Source organism: Arvicanthis niloticus, chromosome 13 (assembly GCF_011762505.2).
Source record: "Arvicanthis niloticus isolate mArvNil1 chromosome 13, mArvNil1.pat.X, whole genome shotgun sequence".
NCBI classification, from domain to species: Eukaryota; Metazoa; Chordata; class Mammalia; order Rodentia; family Muridae; genus Arvicanthis; species Arvicanthis niloticus.
The window spans coordinates 12,517,997-12,541,547 of NC_047670.1; the positions used below are offsets into that span (position 1 = coordinate 12,517,997).

At 37.9% G+C, this 23,551-nt stretch overlaps 1 protein-coding gene and 1 pseudogene across 8 annotated transcripts in view; both read left to right on the forward strand.

The window, feature by feature from the left end:
* The window catches only part of Cpq (carboxypeptidase Q), a 435,354-nt gene that overhangs the window by 11,370 nt on the left and 400,433 nt on the right, over window positions 1-23,551 (forward strand). The gene's annotated exons all lie outside the window — the stretch shown is intronic.
* On the forward strand, window positions 12,025-12,504 carry LOC117718688 (ubiquitin-conjugating enzyme E2 N pseudogene; annotated as a pseudogene).

Consider the following 23,551-nt stretch of genomic DNA (forward strand, 5'->3'; position numbering starts at 1 on the left):
AGCCATTGGTGTTTTGTTCAGGAACTTTTCCCCTGTGCCCAAGTATTTGAGGCTCTTCCCCACCTTTTCTTCTATTACTTTCAGTGTATCTGGTTTTATATGGAGGTCCTTTATCCACTTGGACTTGAGCTTTGTACGAGGACATAAGAATGGATTGATTTGCATTCTTCCACATGCTGACCTCCAGTTGAACCAGCACCATTTGTTGAGAATGCTATCCTTTCTCAACTGGATAATTTTAGCTCCTTTGTCAAAGATCAAGTGACATATGGTCATAGGTGTGTAGGTTCATTTCTGTGTCTTCAATTCTATTCCGTTGATCTTCCTGCCTGTCTCTGTACCAATACCATGCAGTTTTTATCACTATTGCTCTGTAGTACAGCTTTAGGTCAGGGATGGTGATTTCCCCCAGAAGTTCTTTTGTTGTTGAGAATAGTTTTCGCTATCCTGGGTTTTTTTTTTTTTTTGTTATTCCAAATGAATTTGAAAACTGCTCTTTATATCTCTATAAACTGCTTTAAATAGAACTTGATTTTCCTGGTGGAATATTATAAATGTTCAATTCATACTAATAAGTCTTTGGAATGATAAGGTTTATACATTCCTTTTTCATGAAGGAAAGAAGCAAAGGATAGGAAAAATTCCAGCTATTTGGTAGAATGTGGACCACAAATTTGGTACTGGGATGGCTGATTGGCATTTCCTTCCTTGGGTGAGAGCTGAGAAACAATGTGTAGATGGGGGTGGGGCTAGAATAGCTTTGAAAATAAAGAGATACAAACCATGTCATAATTGTAAATTGTCCTTTCAGTTATGAAGAGGAGAGCTTTTTCTAATCCTGAGGGAGAGATGGGGTAGGATTTGGAGCTTAAGGAGAGTGGGAATATTTTGCAGCAGCTGCTGTAGGGGAATCTGATAGGTGTCAACTAAAGATAAATATAAGGGTTGCTCAGCAATACAGAGGTTATAGCTGGGGTCAGACACTAGTTTATAGCAGAATTTGACATGGTGATGTGACTGTTGGTGGTGACACTGTGCACCTTGGAGCATGCACAAAGAAAATTCAATTTTTTTTTTCTGAGAAAAGTGAAGGGGATGAGGAGGAAAACCAGAAGCATTTTTAAGATGCTCATGAAAACCTTGTTGGAGTCATTAACGATCAAATGCAGTTGTGGATTATTCAGACTCTGAAATAATGGTTTAGATAGATGGATGATGGAGAGACTGAAAAAATGGATGGATTATTAAAATAATGGAGTTGGTTCACTTTAAGAGTTAATTGACTGTCAGGTCCTCCATGTGATAACCATCTTTCCCTTGAAAACCTTTAGCTCAGTGACTTAACTTTCGGTTGTGAGATACTTTGAGGGTGGTAAGCAGAGGGTTCAACAACATCATAGAAAAAGAGGTTCACAACCTGTGAAAAGAGAGAGCAAAGGTCAAGAAAAGCATCCTGGAAATGGTGTTGCCCAAGCAAAGTATTAGTTCAGTGTGTGGCATGAAGAGTGGTGGGAAGGGAGAGGAGACCGGGAGCAGGGGTTGATCTGCTCAAGAGAGACAAAGGATTTCCTGGGAGGAGGACACAGATACGAGCTGTGTGTGCTTCTGGGTTCAGAGTCCAAACAGTCTGATGTGGCCTGATCTTCCTATTACTGTAGTTTTCATGTCATGGCTCAGCTAGTCTTTTCTGTACTCTGAATATGAACTTCCAGTATCTGGTGGATAAAATTCACATCCTCGTCCTGCTAATGCAAACAGCTGGGTTCTGTAACACCGATATCCTTTCAATTGTGTGTTTAACAATTCACTAAGATAAGCTCAAAGGTATACTTTGCTAATACACATCCTAATTCATTTATTTTAAAAAAATTAAGGAAATAATCTTGATGCCATCCAGATAATAATAACACTTTCCCAAAATGTAAATATTATCAGGCTGTGAGTGAATTTCTCATCAGAAATTCTGGAAGCCACAAACCATGGTGGCACACTGTTTTTTAGGTGTGAACAAAAAGAAATAGCTGTCAAATCAGAATCTTATACTGGAAAACATGTTCTTTAAGAATGAGGAAAGAAACCATTCTCATATAAAGGAAAATACTGTTAAACGCATCTACCTTAAAAGAATGTCTGAATTAAGTATCTTGGACAGAAATTAAATGATAAAAAAGAAATCTTAGGATATTAAGACAGGGAGACTAACTCAATGGCTTTCTTGGCGCTCTTGACTTTTCTTACTTGTGTTTTATAGATGAGGTGATTATTATAACTTTAATGTCATTCAAAATGTTTATAAAGGAAATAGTTTTGAACAAGTTGCAAACATGAAAGATTAAGGGTGTACAATAAGATTTCTTTCACCCAAAGAGATAAGATGATACACTAGTAGACAATGATATGATATGATACATACATACATACATACATACATACATACAAGTATCCATCACAAAGGGTATGCAATGAGACATACTACAAATCATTATAAATAAAGCAAAATAAAATTCTAAAAAGTGTTCAAGTAATTCCAAGGAAGGGAGCAAAGCATACAAACAGATTAGAGGGGAATTATGTAATGACGGATGAGGAAGACAGCACATGGGAACCAACACCTGGGAAACTTAATTCGCAAACCAAAGAGAAAGTCTGCAAAGTAAAACTTGTGGTAATGAATAAAAATTAAAATATGGCATGATAAACTATGTGTGGGAAGGGAGATTTGGCCATGTCTTGCATACATTAGGAAAGAGGAAAGGATTACTATCCATGTACCCCTACCCACTTCAATATCTAAAAAAGAGAAATAACAAAGAAATTCATAGACCTGGAAGAAGACAAACAATCTCGAAAAACCAGTGGATTGTTTGAAATGGTCAATAAAATTGACAATGATCTAGCAAGGCTGACAAGATGGGTAAATGTATACAAAAGTTTTAGAAATTAAACAGTATGTCATTGAGTCTAGAAGGCTCCAAAATACTCCTAATTGACTTTCCGTAAGCAATGCTATGAAGTGAAGACAGTCTTCTCGAAAGCTAGTGTTAACATATCACACAGCAAATATCTGACCCTTGCATTTCTAAATTTCTAAAGAAAATTTAAATGTACCATGGACTTCAATGGAAAATTATAAAATTTATAGGGAAAAACATATGACTAACATAGAAGACAGAGGCCTAGGTAGAGAGTTTATAGACTTCATTCTGGAGATGAATGATACAAGACAAACTAATCAACTGAAATAATAAAAAATTAGAGAATTGCCACATGGAAAATCTTGTTCTAAAGGTGAAAGGTTAAGACACAGATTAAGAGAAAGTGTTTTCCAATTACTTACCTCACAAAGACTGGGGTAGCAACTCAAAACTTAGAAAGTATATAATCTTAGCAAAACACAGAAGACACTCAGGTGGAAAACAAGCTGTTAGACAAGATAACACCACATACTTGTCACAGTGGCTGAGATCATAAAAAGGATATGTGGAAATATAAATTTTCTGTATATTTACATAAAATCACAGAGCCATAATAGAAAGGTTGCAATCTTGCTCCCTCCTTCCTTCTTTCCTTCCTTCCTTCTTTCCTTCCTTCCATCTTTCCTTCCTTCCTTCTTTCCTTCCTTCCATCTTTCCTTCCTTCCTTCTTTCCTTCCTTCCATCTTTCCTTCCTTCCTTCTTTCCTTCCTTCCTTCTTTCCTTCCTTCCTTCCTTCCTTCCTTCCTTCCTTCCTTCCTTCCTTCCTTTCTTCCTTCCCTTTTTTCTTCCCTCTTGTGATTCTGGGGTCAAGTCTAAGGATTTACACATATTAGACAAGCGGTACACAACCAAGCTATATCCCCAGACCAAAATTTAAGTTCTTATGGAAGCCTATATATCATGTTCATTGGAGTGATATTTGTAATAGCCAAATTCTGGAAACAAGACAGATAAATTACAATGGCAAATAGTTACTAAAACCTATGGTGTATACATCTGAAATAAGGAAAATAGATTGTTTATATAGACAATAATCTCAATGAAGTTCTAGAGAGTTATGATGACTTAAAAAAGATAATTCCCTAAGATTATGTGTATGATGCTGTTTGTGTTATACTTCTAAGATAAGAAAACTTTAGAAATAAAAAACAGAATGTAGTTGTCAGGACTTAAGAGGCTGTGGTGAAGTAAGGGGATGGGTAAACATAACTGTAAAAGAACACCACGGGGGCTCCTTGTGATACTTGAATATTTTATATTCTGCCTGTCTTAATGGCAGTATTCTGCTTTGGATATTATACTATAGTTTTACAACATTTTACCCTGGAGCTCACTTTAGGGAGGATTCATGAAGTCTCTCTGTATTCTTATGTGTGTGTCAGTGTACAGTGATCTCAAGATAAACCCAGAATAAAGTTGAACACGGAGCTCAGTGGTGAATAACTTGCCTAGCAATGTGTGAAGTCCTTTGTTAAATCCTTGTCCTACAATAACAATAAAATCTCTGAAATCTAACAATAAAAAATGAACCTGTGCAGTGTGCTTAGGTGCAATTTCCTTCTCTGTAGCTGCCTTTTAAATCTTCTGTTAGCTACTGATACACTAGCTTATAAACATTTATTCTGAAATCCTTCTAGTACTTCAGTGGCTAAAGCTATTAGTAGTAATGTATAGGGACACAAAAAATTGGAGTGCACAAAAAAATGTGCATTTCCATGTCCGTATGCATGGGGAGCACGTGTAGTCATGTCTACAGCTGCAAGCATGCCTCTCCTTCTTCACTGTTTCTGATGCTATGCTATCAATTATATGGAACTGTAGCGCAAAGTGGCATTTGGAATCCTCTTCAGCTCTCAACTTGCCAAAAAGAATATCCTCTCTTGGGATCTGTAGCTATTGTATCTCTACCAACTATTGTATTGTCAAAGCCACATAGATTATACAAAACAAAAGAAAAAGAAATGGTCTAGCTAAAATTTGGCAGCTGCAACAAGGAACTTATCAGTTTGAAGTTTGTTGTAATACACTGCACTTCAAAGAGTATTTCTCCAAGCCACCCTAGTGTTTGGACGAGTGAAGGATCATGAAGCATCTGCAACTCATTTCCAAAAGATACGAAAAAAAGAACACTCTTGTTAACCTTCTCTTGCTTTGTACTTACAGAGAACAGAAAGGTTTAACATTTCTTCTTCTTTCTAGTTTTCCTTTAGTCTGCATGTAGGATCTTTTTGAAAGTCTGTTTTCATATGTGTTTCAATTTGAGGAACAATTTAAAACTTGGGACAACTAAAAAGTGTTTATGTTGAATGCACTAATAGAGTTTCCTGGGGGTTTACAGAAATACATATCCTATCAGTGCCCATGCTTTAGAGCATTCTCACAGAGTTAGGTGGAACAGGTTAGGGTTTCCTGTGTAATAGGGCCAGGTAATTGACTTGGGGATGCCTAGCAGCAGCTTGCTATGTACAAAAATGAAACTATAAAGACAAAAATAAACTTCATACTAGCAGATGCTTTGTGCTGTGACAAGATTTTGTCATCACATCAAAGTCACACAAAGGGAGGGTGTACTTGGGGACTGTATTGTCAGGCACTGTACAGTGGCCCTGCCACCTACTACATGCCCCATGCTGTGCTTGGTATTGAGAATGCAGCAATTCGGAGGACTTGGCATTCATGCCTTCATGGAAATTGTACTCTAGATTGTGAACAAATGAAATAAATGTATGCCTTAATTTGCGTGTGTATGTATGTATGTATGTATGTATGTATTATATGTGAATGCATGTATGCGAAATGTACATAAACAAAAATGTGGACAATCAAGTATATGCACGCACATGTGTGTGGTGTGTGCATATGTGTGTGTGTAAGCTGAGCTATCTGTGTGCATATGCATGTGGGGAAGTGGAGAGAGATGTTTTTTGTAATAAAAACTTCATCTGCTTTCTAAAAATTCATTATTCCAGTAGATGCAATGAAACTTATTATAGAGTATAAGTTATAGTAGGTATTATAATATGTCAATCATTGTCATGGTGTATTAAAAGGTTCAATATGACAGCATACCTATGTATCTTAAATTACTTTTACTGCACAAACTAGTTGGAAAGATGTCTTAACTAGAACTGAATTTTATATATTTCTGAACTTTTTCATTCTTTACTTGATGATGTTGTTCATAGATTAGCTGTGTGGTTTATTTATACCGTTCAATAAATGTATGCATCTACATCTCATTAACATCAGTTCTACATAGCAGGATAGTGTAGTGAGATCATATCTCTAATGTATAAAACCAAGTGACAAATGTTATTTGTTAGGACATCCTCCCTTAAGAAACGCTCATGGGGAGTTTAAAATGTGAAGAACTGCTTTTTAAAATTAATTAATTATTTATATTTTTACATTCCAAATTATATTTTCTACCCACCCCCACCCTTCGACTGTTACACATCCAATACATCCTCCCCGGTCGGTCCCCTGTCTCTGTGAGGCTGTCCCCTCTCCCACCCCCACCCCACTCCCCGGGTCCTCCAGTCTCTTGAGGTTTAGGTGCATCATCTCTGATTGCACACAGACCCAGCAGTCCTCTGCTGTATATGTGTTAGGGGCCTCATATCAGCTGGTGTATGCTGCCTTTTTTGGTGGTCCAGTGTTTGAGAGATCTCGGGGGTCCAGATTAACTCAGACTGCTGGTCCTCCTACAGGGTCACCATCCTCCTCAGCTTCTTTCAGCCTTGCCCTAATTCACCACAGAGGTCAGTAGCTTCTGTCCATTGGTTGGATACAAATACCTGCATCTGACTCTTTCAGCTACTTGTTGGATCTTCCGGAGGGCAGTCATGATAAGTCCCATTTTGTGAGTGCTCCATAGCCTCAGTAATAGTGTCAGGCCTTGGGGCCTCCCCTTGAGCTCCCACTTTGGGCCTGTCGTTGGACCTTCTTTTCCTCAGGCTCCTCTCTATTTCCACATCTGTAGTTCTTTCAGACAGGAACAATTATGGATAAGAGTTTTATCTGTGAGACGGCAACCTCCTCCCTCGTTTGATGCTCTGTCTTCCTGCTGGAAGTGGGCTCTATAAGTTCCCTCTCCCTACATTTCATCTAAGATCTCTCCCTTTGAGTCCTGGGAGTCCTTCACCTCCCATATCTGTAGTGCATTCTGGAATGTCCCCCCAACCTCCTACCTCCCTGTTTCCATTCTTTCTGCTGCCCCTCAGGGCTTCAGTCCTTTTCCCTCACTCAATACCAGATCATGTTCCCCTCTCCCCCCAAACTTTGTCCATTTTCCCTCCCAGATCCCTCCATTCCTCCTCACTTGTGACTTCTTTCTTCTCCCTCCCAAGTGAGACTGAGGCGTCCTTACTCGGGCGCTTCAACTTGTTGACCTTTCTGAGTTCTGTGCACTGCATCTTGGGTATTCTGTACTTTTTTTATTGGCTAATATCCACTTATTAGTGAGTACATACCATGCATGTCCTTTTGGGTCTGAGTTACCTCACTCAGGATATTTTCTAGTTCTATCCATTTGCCTGCAAAACCCAGGATGTCCTCATTCTTAATATCTGAATAGTATTCCATTGTGTAGATGAACCACATTTTCTGTATCCATTCTTCTGTTGTGGGACATCTGGGTTGTTTTCAGTTTCTGGCTATCATCATCAAAACCGCCACGAACATAGTGGAACACGTGTTCCTGTGAAACATGCAAATTGATTTCCAGAGTGATTGTACCAGTTTGCAATCCCACCAGCAATGGAGGAGTTTTCCTTTTTCTCCACATCTTGCCAACATGTGTTGTCTCCTGAGGTTTTGATCTTAGCCATTCTGATTGGTGTAAGGTGGAATCTCAAGGTCATTTTGATTTGCCTTTCTCTGATCAGTAAGGACTTTGAACATTTCTTTAGGTGCTTCTCAACCACTCAAGATTTCTCTGTTGTGAATTCTCAGTTTATTTTTATACCCCAGTCAGCACATCTACGTAAGAAAGACATCCCTAACTCTCTACAAAAGTGGTTCTCACTCCATGGGTCATGACCCCTTTAGGGTTGCATATCAGATATCCTACATATCAGATATTTCTATTATAATTCATAATAGTATCACACTTACAATTATGAAGGAGCAATTAAACATTTTTATGAGGTAGGATCTGTATTAGTGTTTTGCAGCTTTAGGAACATTATCTAAAGCATTATGAGCTAGATGAGGGACCAGAGCATGCTGTCTAGCTGCATACATTCAGTTTACAACTGAAGGTAGTTGTTCTAAAGAGGAAAAAAGAGATTCACATCAAACATAAAAACAAAATTTTCATTTATTCTGCTTGAAAGAGGGAGGAGGCATTCCCTTCCTATTCTCTCATAAAACTTTGAGAACTTTACTTTTGTATTGTTTGGGGTAAAATATTAAATGACTTTGAAAAACAGTTTATCCTTTGATGTAAAGGAAGAGAAAATCCTTTTGATGCTTGGGAATGGATTTGCTTAAGAGCAAAATAATTTAAAGTTTTTTTTTTAAAAAAGAACAAGTGATTTTCTGTCATTATTTTGGACTCTTTTATAGATCATAATCATTCTGAACATTGAAAAATGTATATTCTTAAGGGTTGAGTTTCATCTGCCTGTCCCATGAAGGGAATATCTTAAGAAGAATAGACATAGAGTGCACATTTGTTGGAGAAATTAAAAGGATAAAATAATTGTATAAAGGCTTCTACATTTTCATTTTTCTGCTTTGCCATCCTCAGCACATTGCCTTTTCTTCATGGTTATTTTTTTTTTCTGGTTGCACTTACAGGCAAAACTTACCATGTATCTGTATCAAGAGACAGGGAAAATGCTGTCCTCTGTCTCTCCCTCCTTCCCCCTTCTGCTTATTTTCTTCTATTTCTTCCTAAGAACAGAGAAACAAATATATCCCTTGTGGCTCATTGGCCAGAATTGAATAGCATGTTCAAAATAAAATCAGTCAATATCAAGTGACATAAATTCACAAAAACATGTAGAGACTAATCAACGACAACTCCCATAATGCTGGTAATAGAGTCTCTCACAGCTCTGTCAAGAGAGAAACTGGAAGGTTGGAGTTGTATTGGTCCTGTTACTATGCCAGTCTCTGTAAGTAAGATTAGGGACTTGATGTAAACATAACAGCTATAAGTTTTCTCGCCCCTGCCCTTGATCTAACTTTTTTAAAGTAAATTTTTGAGAATTTCATACAAGTACTACAATTATATTATTTATACCCATATCTTCCCTCTTTTAACTTCTCCTCTTCCCCTCAATTATCTCTCAAATTAATTGTCTTTTCTTAATTATATTAGTTATGTATGTATGTATGTATGTGTCTATGGTTTATGTATGTATAACCTAATAAGTCATTTAAATGCTCATATGAAAATGTCTTTGGGTCTTATCACTAGGTATGGGATAGTCTATCAAGAAGCCTGTCCCTAGGATTGATTCTTCCTCTCTCAGCATCATTAATAGTAGCTCTGCCTCTCATTTTTGTTATCTATAGAAAACTGCATGTTAAGGCTCCTAACATATTTATTAAATATTGTTACTGTAATTATTACTTGTTTTGGTCTTAGGTATTTTAATTCTGTATAATTACTGTCATGTACTTAATAATAATGTTTGGGCAAGTGATTTGCTACAGATATGACATGGGTTTCATATAATGGACTGAAAATCCCTTTGTCAACTGACCTTGTCATAAACATTATATCATAAAGAAATGTATTAATCACATGTCTGTGTGATGCTGGTCTGAACAAGCTTACTGTGCTGCCAGTCATACAAAAGTATACCATATGCAATGATGTATAGCATTTAATACCTGACAAGGATAATATAGTAGTAATTACATTACTTCTATATGTATTTATTACACTATAATTTTATCATTAAAGTATAGCATACCTCCATTTATTAAAGAAAGCTTGTTGTAAAATAGTGTGTCATGCTATTTTGGAGGCAGCCTCACATATCTTGTTTATTGAATATCATGATCAATTCTGTGTTTTATTAATATCATATTATCTTATTTATCACAGTCTTGTGAGTACTAGGCTATTCCAAGTGCACGCATGCACACACACACACACACACACACACACACACACACACCACATATATTTAAACTCTAGAGAGAAAACATATATTTGCCTTGTGGGATTTTTTTTATATGCGTACAGCTTTAGTACTTACTTTCATCTATACTGTATTGTCTTAGCTTCTGAAAATATGGCTTTCATGTCTGACTTGTTTTTCAGCCTCTGTTATTTGATTTCTTATGTACCAAGTTAAAGTCAGACAATCTCTTTTTGTCAGATCATGCACCTATTGTCATTGGTCCTAACAAATAATTGTTAGCCTTTCCTCTCAGGGTGTAACATTTACTTTGAAGAAAGCTGGGCTTTTCCCTTGTCCCATATCTGAATCTGTAGGTGCTCTTTTAACCTCCCTTTTCAACTCTGAGTTGTGGCAAGGTATAGTGTATACCCAGTGCAGTGTGAAATGATATCTGCCTGGCCCAACAATGCTGTAATTCTTGCTTAGTCTCCCCAAGCTGTGGGAATTAGAAAAGGCTGGTCTTGACTTATTTTTCCCTATGGCTCCAGAGCCATCTTATGAGTTCCCGTTTCTATGATATGTGCATATGACTTATATCTGTAGTCTGTTGTAAAGTGTGGGGTGGAATGTCCTCCCAGCACTCCAGATTCAGAGGACAAACACGATTGCTCTGGAACACAGGATTCTACAAAGCAGTTTCTATGAAGGAGGCATTGTTACATGTGTGGTATGTCTAACACAGTATCTATTTTATAATGACATCTCAGAGAATAATTTCTGAACAGAAGACTAAATCTACAGAAGCTGCTACTACTGCTTTCCACAGGCTGCCTTGAACTTAAAATGGAGGCTTAAAAGAACAAATATTTATTTCTTTACAGGTATGGAAGGCAGGAGTCTTAAATCATAACGCTGGCAAAGCCGGCGTCTTTCTAGAGGAGAATGCCTCTTTGCCTCATTCAGCTTTTGGTGGACCCAGACATTCCTTGGTTTGTTGTTTTACTACCAGTTCCAATGTTTTCCTTATTCTTTCACGGCTGCAGCTGTTTGGATGAGAATGGCCTCCATAGGCTCAAACATTGCATTTGGTTCCTAGCCGGTGGAATTGTTTTTAGGAAGGATTGGGAAGTGGGGCTTTATTAGAGGTGTGTCACCTGGGGTAGGGTGTGAGGTTTCAAAAGTTCATGCCAGGGCCAGTCTCTTTCTCTCTGCTTCTTTTTAGATAAGATATAAGTTTTCAGGTACCTTGCTTCCTGACATGATGTTCATTGACTCGCCCTCCAAAGGTGTAAACAACTCCCTAATCACATGCTTTCTTTAATAGGTTCTTTGATCATGATGTAGGAAAGTAACTATGGCTTGTCTCCCTCTCTTCTCTGTATTTTCTCTACTACTATCTCGTGACAGCATTAATGTCACTGAATTTAGACACCAGCATGTATCCCAGGATGTCCTATTCTTAAGCTCTGTACCCTACTTATTTTTTAAAGGTATTTTAAAATAAGACTATACTGATAGGTACTGAGTCTTATGATATGAACGTTGTATTTTTACATACCCCTATTCCACTGAAGAACTCTGTCTACTTATAGTGTCACCTCACTGAGCACTTAGTACATATTTACAGAGTATTTCCTCTTGTATATCAGTGTTCTAGAAGCTTCAGAGTATTGACTGTCCAACTCTTTCCTTTAGATATTTATACTTTAATTTATAATTCATGAGCTATATTCACTCAAACTTTAAGTTAAAACAAAAAAGTAAGTGGAACCATCTTGGTCACTGTTGTAAAACATGTTTGCTGGGATTATTTTGGGGATCATGCATGGCTTGGGTAGAAGTCAGCCACTAAGGTCCTTAGATAGAATAATGCTGGTATAACAAGCAAACCAATCGAGGGTTATGCATATGAAAAACTATGTTCTGTGCAAGGTGACCCTTTCTTTTTTCTCAGAAATATCAGTAACATGATAGAAAACAGAATGAAAATTTGGTTGAATGAATCATCAAGGATCATCAAGGAAACCCTGCATTTTGCAGAACCAGTTCCTGGCACTGAAGCAGAACCACATGAGAGCAACACCAGTTATTTTCATGTGGTCATTGCTGACCCCCAAGGTTTCCCCTTGGAGGGAGGAACTTTTAAACTTGAACTTTTCCTTCCAGAAGAATACCCAATGGCAGCACCTAAAGTACATTTCATGGCCAAAATTTATCATCCTAATATAGAGAAGTTGGGAAGAATATGTTTAGATATTTTGAAAGATAAGTGGTCCCCAGCACTGCAGATTCGCACAGTTCTGCTATCAATCCAGGCTTTGTTAAGTACTCCTAATCCTGATGGTCCATTAGCAAATGATGTAGCCGAGCAGTGGAAGACCAACGAAGCCCAAGCCATAGAAACAGTGAGAGCATGGGCTAGGCTATATGCCATGAACAATGTTTAAGTCGATCAAATCATCACATGTACACTGCTTCTTCTGTTCTGCCAAGACTTCTTCCTTTTTTGTTTGCATTTAATGGACACAGTCTTAGAAACATTATAGAATAAAAGCCCAGGCATCTTCATCTTTGGTGATTACATGCACATTAGCAAATCTGTCTTGTCCTGATTCGCTTTGTCCTGATGTTGTAAAGCATGAACAGAGGCTAGAAGTATCCTCCTGGTTGCTGAGAGATGTTGAGAAGCAGAACTCTCTGCTTTGACTCCTTCTCCATTATAATTAAAGTACAAGGCACTGTGAATGAATGTAGTTGTCAGGGTTAGCTGCCAGGGATATGGGTGTTTTTTATTGTTTTTTTTTTTTTTTTTTTTTTTTTTTTTTTTTTTTTTTTTGAGGAAAGTAGTTTTATTTTAAATGCAGATAACCAGTTTTCAAGAATATGCTCTCTAGCCAAGTCTAACCTTTGACACTATAGATGGACAAGCTTGATTGTCTAAACCAAAACAGGAACATTAAATAAACATTACAGCCCTCACTAATAATACTGTGACTTTGCTGTCAAGTGTAGATTCTCTGTCCCCCACCTCCACCCCCAAAAGAAAAAGCTTGTGACCATTTTATTTGACTTGTCTGGAAACTTCTGTAAATCTTATGTTTTAGTAAAATATTTTTTGTTATTCAAAAAAAGAAAAAGAATGACATTGGCAAAGGTGGGAATGTGACTTAGATATTAGGACAGCCCAGAGGCTGCAAAGGCTTCTAATGCAAAGGAATGTTTACGACCTTTGTTTGAAGTGACTCATAGGACTGTCCTAAAAAAGGCTGAAGTGCATTTTAAAAGGGTGAGCCTTTACAGACTTGGGATTTTTACTAGAATTTTAGACATTTCATTATCTTTGGAACTAATTTTTAGCCAGAGTATTTTACGTTTGTGCTTCACTAAATTCAAACAAAAATTGAAACACAGGGTAAATATGAGGCAATTAGATAGACCTTTTATTGCAACATATTAACTGTGACTTTTCTTATTTACCTTAGAGTTGGTAAGTATACCAAAATAAGGATAAGAGGGTATCAAACGCAATTATTTTGAAGGTAGCTGCAAATAATTGGGGTCAGATGGTTCTACATGCGTCAGTACAAGTTTGTCAAGTTGTCTTTACTACTATAACAACTACAACTACTACAGATATGACAGTGCCCCCCCCCCCGTACCCAATAGCCCATCACCAATAATTGACAAAAGATTTAAAGAGAACTAGGTAGGATGCTTACAGACTTTCTCCTCTCTCTCAGTTTCTCCAGATATAATCCCTCAGTTTTGTCCTTAGCACTGAAATAGAAACCCAGCTGCAGCTTCCCTTCCCTGTCCACATCTCCTGTGTATCCCACAGACAATCCTCTCCTAAACTACCTCCCCCTACTCCTCACTGTATCCTAGTCTTCAATACCAGCAGACCTTCCAAGTGAACATGCCATCTGACCAGGCAACACACAGCTATCACATTCATCAAAAATCCAGAGCAGACACAGAATACAAAGAACAAAACACCCATCCAACAAAGACAAATCCATGAATCAGCACCTAGACCTATAACCATCCCAAACACAGATGCCTAGATATGAGCATAATCAACAACAGTCAGGGAAATATGTCTCCATGAGAGTTCAGCTATTCTACCATAGCATGTCTTAACTATTTCAACATAGCTGAAACAAGAAAAAGGCCTTAAAACCAGATATATCAAGATGATAGGGGTTCGTAAAGAAGACAAAAATAAATCCTGCAAAGCCAAGAAAATACAAACTGTTTAAGAAAATGAAAAACACTTCAAGACCTGAACATGGAAATAGAAGCAATAAAGAAAACAAAAACTGAAGGAATTTTGGAAATGAAATCCATAGGCATACAAATAGGAACTACAGAGTCAAGCTTCACCAACAGAATAAAAGAGACAAGAGAGAGAATCTCAGGCATTGAAAGTATTTGTGATGGTTTAAATATGCTTGTCCCAGTGAGTAGCACTATTTGAAGGTGTGGCCTTCTTTGAGTAGGTGTGTCACTGTGGGCATGGGCTTTAAGATGCTTGTTCTAGCTGCCTAGAAGCCAGTCTTGTCCTGTCTGTTTTTGGATGAAGATATAGAACTCTCAGCTCCCCCCAGCACATTCCTGCCTTGATAATAATAAACTTAACCTCAGGACCTGTATGCCTACCTCAGTTAACTGTTGTCCTTTAAACAAGTTGCCTTGGTCATGGTGTTTGTTTACAGCAGTAAAACCCTAACTAAGACAGTGCAATAGAAGAAACAGATACATTTGTCAAAAAAAAAAAAAAAAAAAAAATTAAATCTAAAAAATTCCTGACACAAAGCATCCAGGAAATCTGGGGCACCATAAAGAGACCAAACCCACAAATAATAGGAATAGAGGAAAGAAAAGAATCCCAGTTCAAAGGCTGAGAAAATACTTTCAACAAAGTAATAGAAGAAAAAATTTCCTAACCTAAAGAAGGAGCTATCTATAAAGGTACAAGAAACATACAATACACAGAGATTTTTTTTCTATAGTCAGGTCAACCAGACAAAAACATAGAGAAATACTAGAGTTAGAAGACATTATAAACCAAATGGCCCTAACAGATATTTACAGAGTGTAGGAGGAGCTAAGGTGGGAGGAGTAAGGAGAGGAAACGGAAGAGGAGAAGCTAGAGAGGGCAGACATCTAGGAGGATGAAGACCCACACAGGTTTGGAGAGCAGCGGAGGGTAACAATTTATATTTAGGCTGGTTAATTGGGAAACAACTCTAATTGTAAGGGCATATTGTTATTGAGCATTACCAAACATATAAAGCCTTTGATTAATATTTAAGCATTAGAGTCTCATTTTCCTACCAGGCCCGTGTGGATGGTGGAATGGTCTGGGCAATGCCCAGCCTTGTGTAGACAGAGTGGAAGATTGGCAGAGCCACGCTGGCATCTTGTGGGTGGCAGGGCTGGTGTTTCTGGCTGGCCATTTCTAGCTGCAGCATGCACGTGACCTCTGGCCGCTGAACTTGGCAGCTGAGCTAGGCAGAGCCACCGCAGCTTAGATAGTGGGCTTGACTAGCGGCCATTTTAAATAATTACTTCAACACAGAGAATCTCACCCAAACACAAAATAATATACTTTTATCTCAGCACATCATGGAACTTTCTCCAAAATTGATCACAAAGCATATCTCAACAGATGGAAGAAAATTGAAATGACTTCTTGCATCCTATTCACCACAAATTAAGAATACCAATAACATCAGAAACAACAACATGCTTAAAAACTCATGGAATCTGAACAACTCTATACTAAATTTATAAAATGGGTCAAGATCAAAATGAAGAAATTAAAGACTTTCTAGAATACAATGAAAATGCATACATAGCATATCCAAGCCTATGAAACAAAATGAAAGCCATGCTACAAGGAAAGTCCATAGCACTAAATGCTTACATTAAAAAAGAAAAAGAAAAAGAAAAAAGGAGAGAACTACTTAACAGCATACCTGAAAGCTCTAGAAGAAAAGAAAATAAGCACACTCAAGAAGAGTAGATGGCAAGAAGTAAACTTAGGAATGAAATTAATGAAATAGGAACAAAGAGAATAATACAAAGAACTATTTCATCAATAAAACAGGCGATTCTATGAAAAAATGAGCAAGATAGACAAACCCTTACCCAACATTACTAAGAGATGGAGAGAGGATGTCCAAATTGACAAAATCAGAAGTGAAATGTAGATGTAACATCAGACACTGATAAAATCCAGTGAATGCTAAGGACTTTTAAAACCTGGAACTCCACAAAATTGGAAAATCTAAAAGAGATGGATAATTTCCTTAATAGGTAACACATATCAAAGTAACACATATCACAGTTAAATCAAGATCAGATAAAAAGTTTAAATAAACCTATAATCCCTAGTGAAGTAGGAGCAGTCAAAATTCTGCCAGCCAGAATGAGGGGTGTTTCTGACCCTTGTTTGCCTTTGGGGCCTTTTTTTTTTTTTTTTCCTCTTACTGGGTTGAATTGTCCAGCCTTGATACAAAGGTTTGTGCTTATTCTTATTGTAACTTGTTATGTGATGTTTAGTTGATACCCTTGAGAGGCATGATCTTTTCTGAAGGGAAACTGAGAAAGAGTAAATCTGGGGAAAGGGGAGGTTGAGAAGGAAATGGAAGAAGTGGAGGGAAGGAAAACATCGGTCAGAATGTATTACATGAAAGAGAAAAATATTTTTACAACCAAAGACGAAACAAACAAAACAAAACCAACCAACCAACCACCACCACCACCACCACCACCACCAAAACCAAACCAAAACCAAAAAAAAAAAAAACAACCCCAAAAACCAAAACAAAAAATCTGTATTATTAATTATTTTTAAAAAATTCTAGCATGGGGTTTCTACCTGCCTTAGACCATTATGTTCCCAGATGAAAGACATACACAGGTTTTATATTTTTAAATATGCCTTATGGCCTTTATGGCATTTAATATGGCATATTTAATTTAATAGGTGGGCGACTGCCTATCCTCCATGTTGTTAGAATCTCCCTTCCTATCTATAATCCCAAGCCACTCACTATTTACTATGTTCCATCTGGCTGCTCTCAGTTCCAACCAGCCAGCCCTCTGGGTCATGTTCTCTTGCCCCCTAACCCATGGTGGCGCTCCTTTCTCCTCTCCTGTATGTTCATCTCTCTATCCCATGGTGGCTCTTCTCTTTCCTCCTCTCTGCTCCTTCTTCTAAACCCAACAAAACTCAACTCCACCAATTTCTCTTCTTCCCAGCTATTAGAAGTTGGCATCTCTATTCACCAGTCATGATCAATTGGGGACAAAGTCACTCAATGTCTTACATTTTGGGGGCAAACAGCCTTGGGGGCCTCAAGTTATCATTAGAATACAAACAGCATTAGGCCAACCCACTACAACCTCAAGGCCCGATTGTTTTAGTGAAGAATTTTTTCAGACTTTAAAATAATCGTTAATGCTAATACTCTTCAAATTATTCCATAAAATAAAAACTGAAGGACCATTGCCCAATTCATTTTATGAGGTCAGTTAACCTGATACCCAAATCACATATAGAGTCACCATGCTATACCACTCTTTGGAATATACCCAAAGGATACTACATTCTACCACATGAACATTTCCTCAACCATGTTCATTGCAGCTTTATTTATAATAGACAGAAACTGGAAATAACCTAGTTGTCCCTCAAGTGAAAAATTGATAAAGAAAATATGGTACATCTACATAATTGACTTAATAATTACTCTGCTTTAAGAAAAAACACTATGAAATTTGCAGATCAATAGTCAGAACTAGAAAAACATTTTTTTCAGTGAGGTAACCCAGACCTGGACAGATAAATATGGTACGTATGCACTTATAAATGGATATTAGCTACTATGTAAAGGATACCAAGGCTAAACTTATAGATGCAGAGAAGTTAGGTAAAGAGATGGGCCTAGTTGGGACATGTAGATTTCCTGAAAAATGGATTTTAGAAGTTGATTGGGATGGGGATGTGAGTGGGAGGGGTCAGGTTGGGAAGAGGGAAGATCACTTGATGTGTAAGAGTGGGGAAAATGGTTAGAATTAGGGGGTATTTGTGGGAAGTTGTGGAAAACTAGTACAGTGGAAACTTCATAAAATTTATGAGGGTGAGCCTAGTGAGGGCACTTAGTAATGAGGATGAAAACATCTCAATTTACCATCTCTTGTAGGCAGGCAAGGCTCCCAGTGGTAGGACTGTATTACTTTCAGTTGAGTTGTTGACTGATGGGGTCCTATAGAAATTCCCAAACAATCAAGCTAATGCTAGGACAGAGGGTTGTTCTCCACAAATTGACAGTGGATTCCCATTGTCAAGAATAATATTTATAGAACTCATTGAACATGGAGAGGTCGAGCTGGGGCCTACACGGAGCTATCACCTCTACATTCATTGTTTCGGTGTGAGAAGGTACTCTGCAGTCTACTGAGAAAGAAACCTGGACACCAACCCAGCCACAAAACCTTTGACCTACAATGTGTCCTGTCTGCAAAATATGCTAGGGCAACGGTGGCTCATAAGTTGCTGGAGTTAGCAACCAATGTTTGATTTGACTTGAGCCCAATTTCATGAGAAGGAAACCATACCCAACACTACTCTGGTAACCAAGAGCCACGTACTAAATAGCTTAGAGACCTGGAGTATAACCAAATATGAATAGACTTTTAAAAATCAATAAAATGATTATTAATATTATTCTGCTATACTCATAGATCAGTGTCTCACCCAGTCATCTGAGAGAGAGTCTAAACTGAGGGTCTCTGTTAAATTCCTCCCCTAATAGCTCAGGGAATCCCACAGAAGAGAAGTCCAAAAGATTATGGGAGTCAGAGAGAACAGAAGACACCAGGAGAAAAAGGTCTTCTGAATCAACTAAACAGGGAGCATATGAACTCACAGAGACTAAAACAACAACCACAGGGCCTATATGAGTCTACACCAGGACCTCTGAGTATATCTTTAGCTATTAGTTTAGTAATTTTATAGGACTCTTGACTATGAGAACAGTGTTGTTTCTTACTACTTTCCCTGTTCCTAGGATCCTTTTTCTCCTGTTGGGTTTCAATATGAAAGTTTTTCATATATCTATATATATATATATATATATATATATATATATATATATCTATAGAGTGTGTGTGTGTGTGTGTGTGTGTGTGTGTATGTATGTAACATCTGGTTGTTATCTCAAAGAAGTCTATTCTTTTCTAGTAAGAGATAGAAAGGGAGTGGATCCAGAAGGGTGAGATATGGGGAGGAAGTAGGAGGAATAGGGGGAGAAACTATGATCAGGAAATATTGTACGAGAAAAGAATCTATTTTTTTAGAGAGAGAGAGAGAGAGAGAGAGAGAGAGAGAGAGGGGGGGGGGGGAAAGATGTTGTTTAGTTTTGAGTGGCTGTTCAAAAGCTTGATGTTCATTTCCATTCTTCTTGGTATCTTTCTGCCCACTCAAAGCTATATGGAATGGTGTTTCCTAGGTAGAATTAAGCATGCTATAGCTGGTTCAGAGACTGAGGAAAACCAAACGCTTTGCATTTGTATACCATTGTTAGCAGACTGTACAAACCTTTGGTCATATACTATGCAGTGAAAGGGGGTGGTGGAAGATATGTGGACTTGGCTGGATGCTTGGTCTGCTACTGCTTTCCACATTGCTTGACAAATTATTTACCTTAGTTTCTTTTACTATAGCATCGAGATGGATGATAACATTTTGGTCTTCAAAATTTGGGGTGAATCACATGAAATACATTCCAGAAAGAGGCCAGTATGAAGCTTGCAACATTTGCTTCAAAAGGGGTTGTGTATTTTGTTATGACTGAAGAAAAATATGATTAAAAACAGGCCTACTTATTGATGCAGCTTTATAATTTCTCATAGATAGATGTGCCAAATCTGAAAAGTAGTAAGTATTTTCTATGTCCTGATTATTTTTTTCATGAAGTCAGTATATTGCCAAAACAATTTCTATTTACAGTGGAACTTTAAATGCAGCTAGTGAGAAGCTTGTCCTATAAAATCCATGATAAAAGGCCTCTTGTCTTGATCAAAAGATGAGGAAGCGCCAAGGAGATCTGAGACAGGGCTGCTGCCAGTCCCCAAATATGCCACCCACACACATGAAAGATGGTGGGAATAAGCTACTCTTAGCCATGTGAGTGTTCCTTGGCAACCATGGCCCTGAAGAATTTGGCAGGATGGGATTTTCATCTTGCCAGCTAAATCCTTGCCACTCAGGGTTGGCATTAATGTCTCTGAACTCATCCTTTGCCCAATCTACAGATGGAGGACCTTTATGGTCACACAGTAGCAATTGTCTCTCATACTTTCTCTTCCTTGGCTTTGGCCCTGATTTTTCTATATGATTTAGCTTGGACATGCACGTAGGAGGCTTACTCTGAGAATGCCCCAGCACTGACATGATCAGCTCTTCATCTTCCCTGAAGTTTTTCATGTTGTCTCCAGCCTCCCTTCTCTGACTTCTCCCTTTTCTTGACTATTAAATACTGAAGTCTATAATGGCAACATATACTGGAAAGTCCATCACTGACTTGGAAGGAGGCTTCTGGGTATGCCTGCATGGTTATTGGGTGGCTCCTCTTCCTGTAGACAATCTATTTGGCCTAGGCAGAAGAAAGAATTGGCCATTCAACATTGGCTAGGATTATTGTGAAGAAAATGTCACCAGAGCAATTATTGGAGCTAGTTTTATGTCATCTTGGCACAAGTTAAAATTATATGAAAGGAGAGACTCTCAACTAAGAAAATTCCTCTAGAAGATCTAGCTATAAGACCTTTTTAAAACTAGTTATCAATGGGAGGGCCCAGCCCCCTGAGGGTTGGCCTGATGATCTGGGTTCTATAAAAGAATAGGCTGAAAAAGCCATATGGAAAATGCCAGTAAGCGACAACCATGATTCCTGTCCTGTCTGAGTCCATGTCCTGACTTCCTTCAGTGATGGACTACAAGTAGAAGTGTAAACCTAGTAAACTCTTTCCTCTCCAGCTTGCCCTATGGTCATGATGTTCCATCACAGCAATAACAATCTTAACTAAGACACCAACTCACCCCTAAAGCAAACTCTACCTTTAAGTTAGCAAATTCTTGAAGGAAGGAACATCCAGTGTCCTAGACAGGCTTCTGCCAGTACCTGTGGCCAAAGCAAGGAGAAAGCAGTGGGAACAAGGCAGAAAATCGTTGGGGAGGGAAAGTCAGAAAAGTAGATAAACAAAAACTGTAACTATTAAGTGTACACCCTGGCTCTCTCATATATTTTAAAACTCTGACAGTTTAAGATAATGTTCCATTGCCTTACTCTGTTTCTTTTATTAGCTAACATAAATGGCGCTTATTTTGTGCCTAGAAGGGGCTTAACCAAACACATTTGTGCAGGTAATTCTTTTAATCTTCAATGAAAACAATACAGTAGTAATATTATTATCTTCATTTTGGAATAGGGTAAACTGAGACAGAGTAATTAAGTAAATTTCCTAATAAAAACACAGCTAGTAAATGGCAAAACCAAGTTTAATATTTAACAATTTTATTTTTTTATTTTACCTTTCATATACTTGCTGCCAAACCTCCTCTCTTTTTTTCCAAGCTATAAACAAGCATTTTTTTTGTGGTGTACTTAGTATCAACCCTCCAACTTCCATATGTTTTACTTATTCTGTGGGACTACACTGTTTGAAATGGCCCCAGGTGTAGTGCTGTGGGATGTCTATGCTACTTCTGCAAAAGTGTTTGTGTTCCACAAGGTTTCTTCATACTTGAGAGATGATGCTATTGGCTGTGAGTGCAGTGCTAATGAGTCAATAAGTATTACATATGGTACCTTAAAAAACACCCTCCTAAAACAAGATAATATAAAAGTGTTGTGTTAAGAGGCTCATATAAACCCAACCTTGTTTTTCTCTGGAAGGAATTTATAGCAACTTTGTTGAATAAACCTGCTGTGAAAAATAAGGCTCAGTCAAATGTCTTTTGGTGGCAAAGATGGTATTAAATATCTGTTGCCCCACAAGTTTGACTAGATAAATTACTATTTTTCAAATCAATATGGTCATTTTCCAGGTATTCCCACTACATACAGTTTTGAAGAGCCAGTTCTCTCCTGTTTTTACCTGGGATCCATGAATGGAGTTTGGGTCATCAGGCTTATAGAGTAAATGCGTTGACCTAATGAGCCAACCTGCTGACCCAGTAATGCAGGCAGCTTGTTTTGAGTTGCCTTGTACTTGTGCCATTTGTAGCTATGGAAGGTTTTTAATGAAAAATAATTTGCTCTACAGATTATTTCCTTTATTATTTTTGTCCGAAAAATTAATTTTCATTGTTGGCAGCCAACTCCTAGCAAAAAGCAGCTATCATGTTTGCAAACATCTCAAGCCATATACCCTGACAAGAGACTTGTTTTTCAACAGCCTACAACAGCTAAGCACACTCTGATAAACACCTTGTTTATCCCACATAACTTGTTGTGCTGTTTAGTGCCCCAGCTACAAGGCACTCATGATATCCATACCTGCAAGACACACGTGGTATCCATGCCTAAAATGCACGTGGCAAAACATATCAATACTCAAGATTTCCTTTCAATAAAAAAGACTTGAGACTCGATCAGACCCTCTGTTCTGTCTCCATTCTTCATGTCTCTTGCCCCTCCATCCCCTCTCTCTCTCTTGCTAGACCCTGACCCACAAACCAGAGCAGCATCTCAGGCCGAGATACAGTGGCCCTATTGCCAGACAGTGTGGGCCTCAACATAGTGGCGCCTAATGTAGGGCTCCAGTAAGGGAGATACATTGAAGGACACCACGGGAATTAGAAGCAGCCATCCTCACTCCTGCACTGGAGAACCTGTTGACTGACAGAGCTGGCTTGACAGTAGAACTCAACACAAGACAACAAAAACAAGAGACCCAGTGAAGGACATTACTAGAAGAAGGGTCTGCCAAGAATTCAAAAGTGAAACAAAGGTGATTACAGCAAGACCAGTAGGTCATAGTAACAAAAATGGGATAAAAAATAAGTGAACAAAAACAGATGAAAAAGGCTTTAAAGTAAAAAGAGTAAATTGCAGGCTTCTCTGAGTCAAGAGAGCCAAATAGATAAATAATAAATAAATAAATAAATAAATACACAAATAGAAGGTTGCTCTAGGCAGAGAGCTAAACAAAAAGATAGTGTTAATCAGTTGTATTAAATTGATTTAACTTTCAAAATGGGTGTGATTCTAAATTATGTAGTTATATTTTTCCTTTAGATAAAAGGTCAATATAAAGGCCTTTCTGGTTACTGGTTCAAAGATAGACAGATTTGGAAAAAAATTTTCTATGTGTTTTCCAACAAGGTTGTTAAGGTAGTAGTTATTATCTTCCAAAATTATGTGGTTCAAACATGACAGAGGTAGGCCTTCAAAACACTAGATTTCAGAGAATCAAACA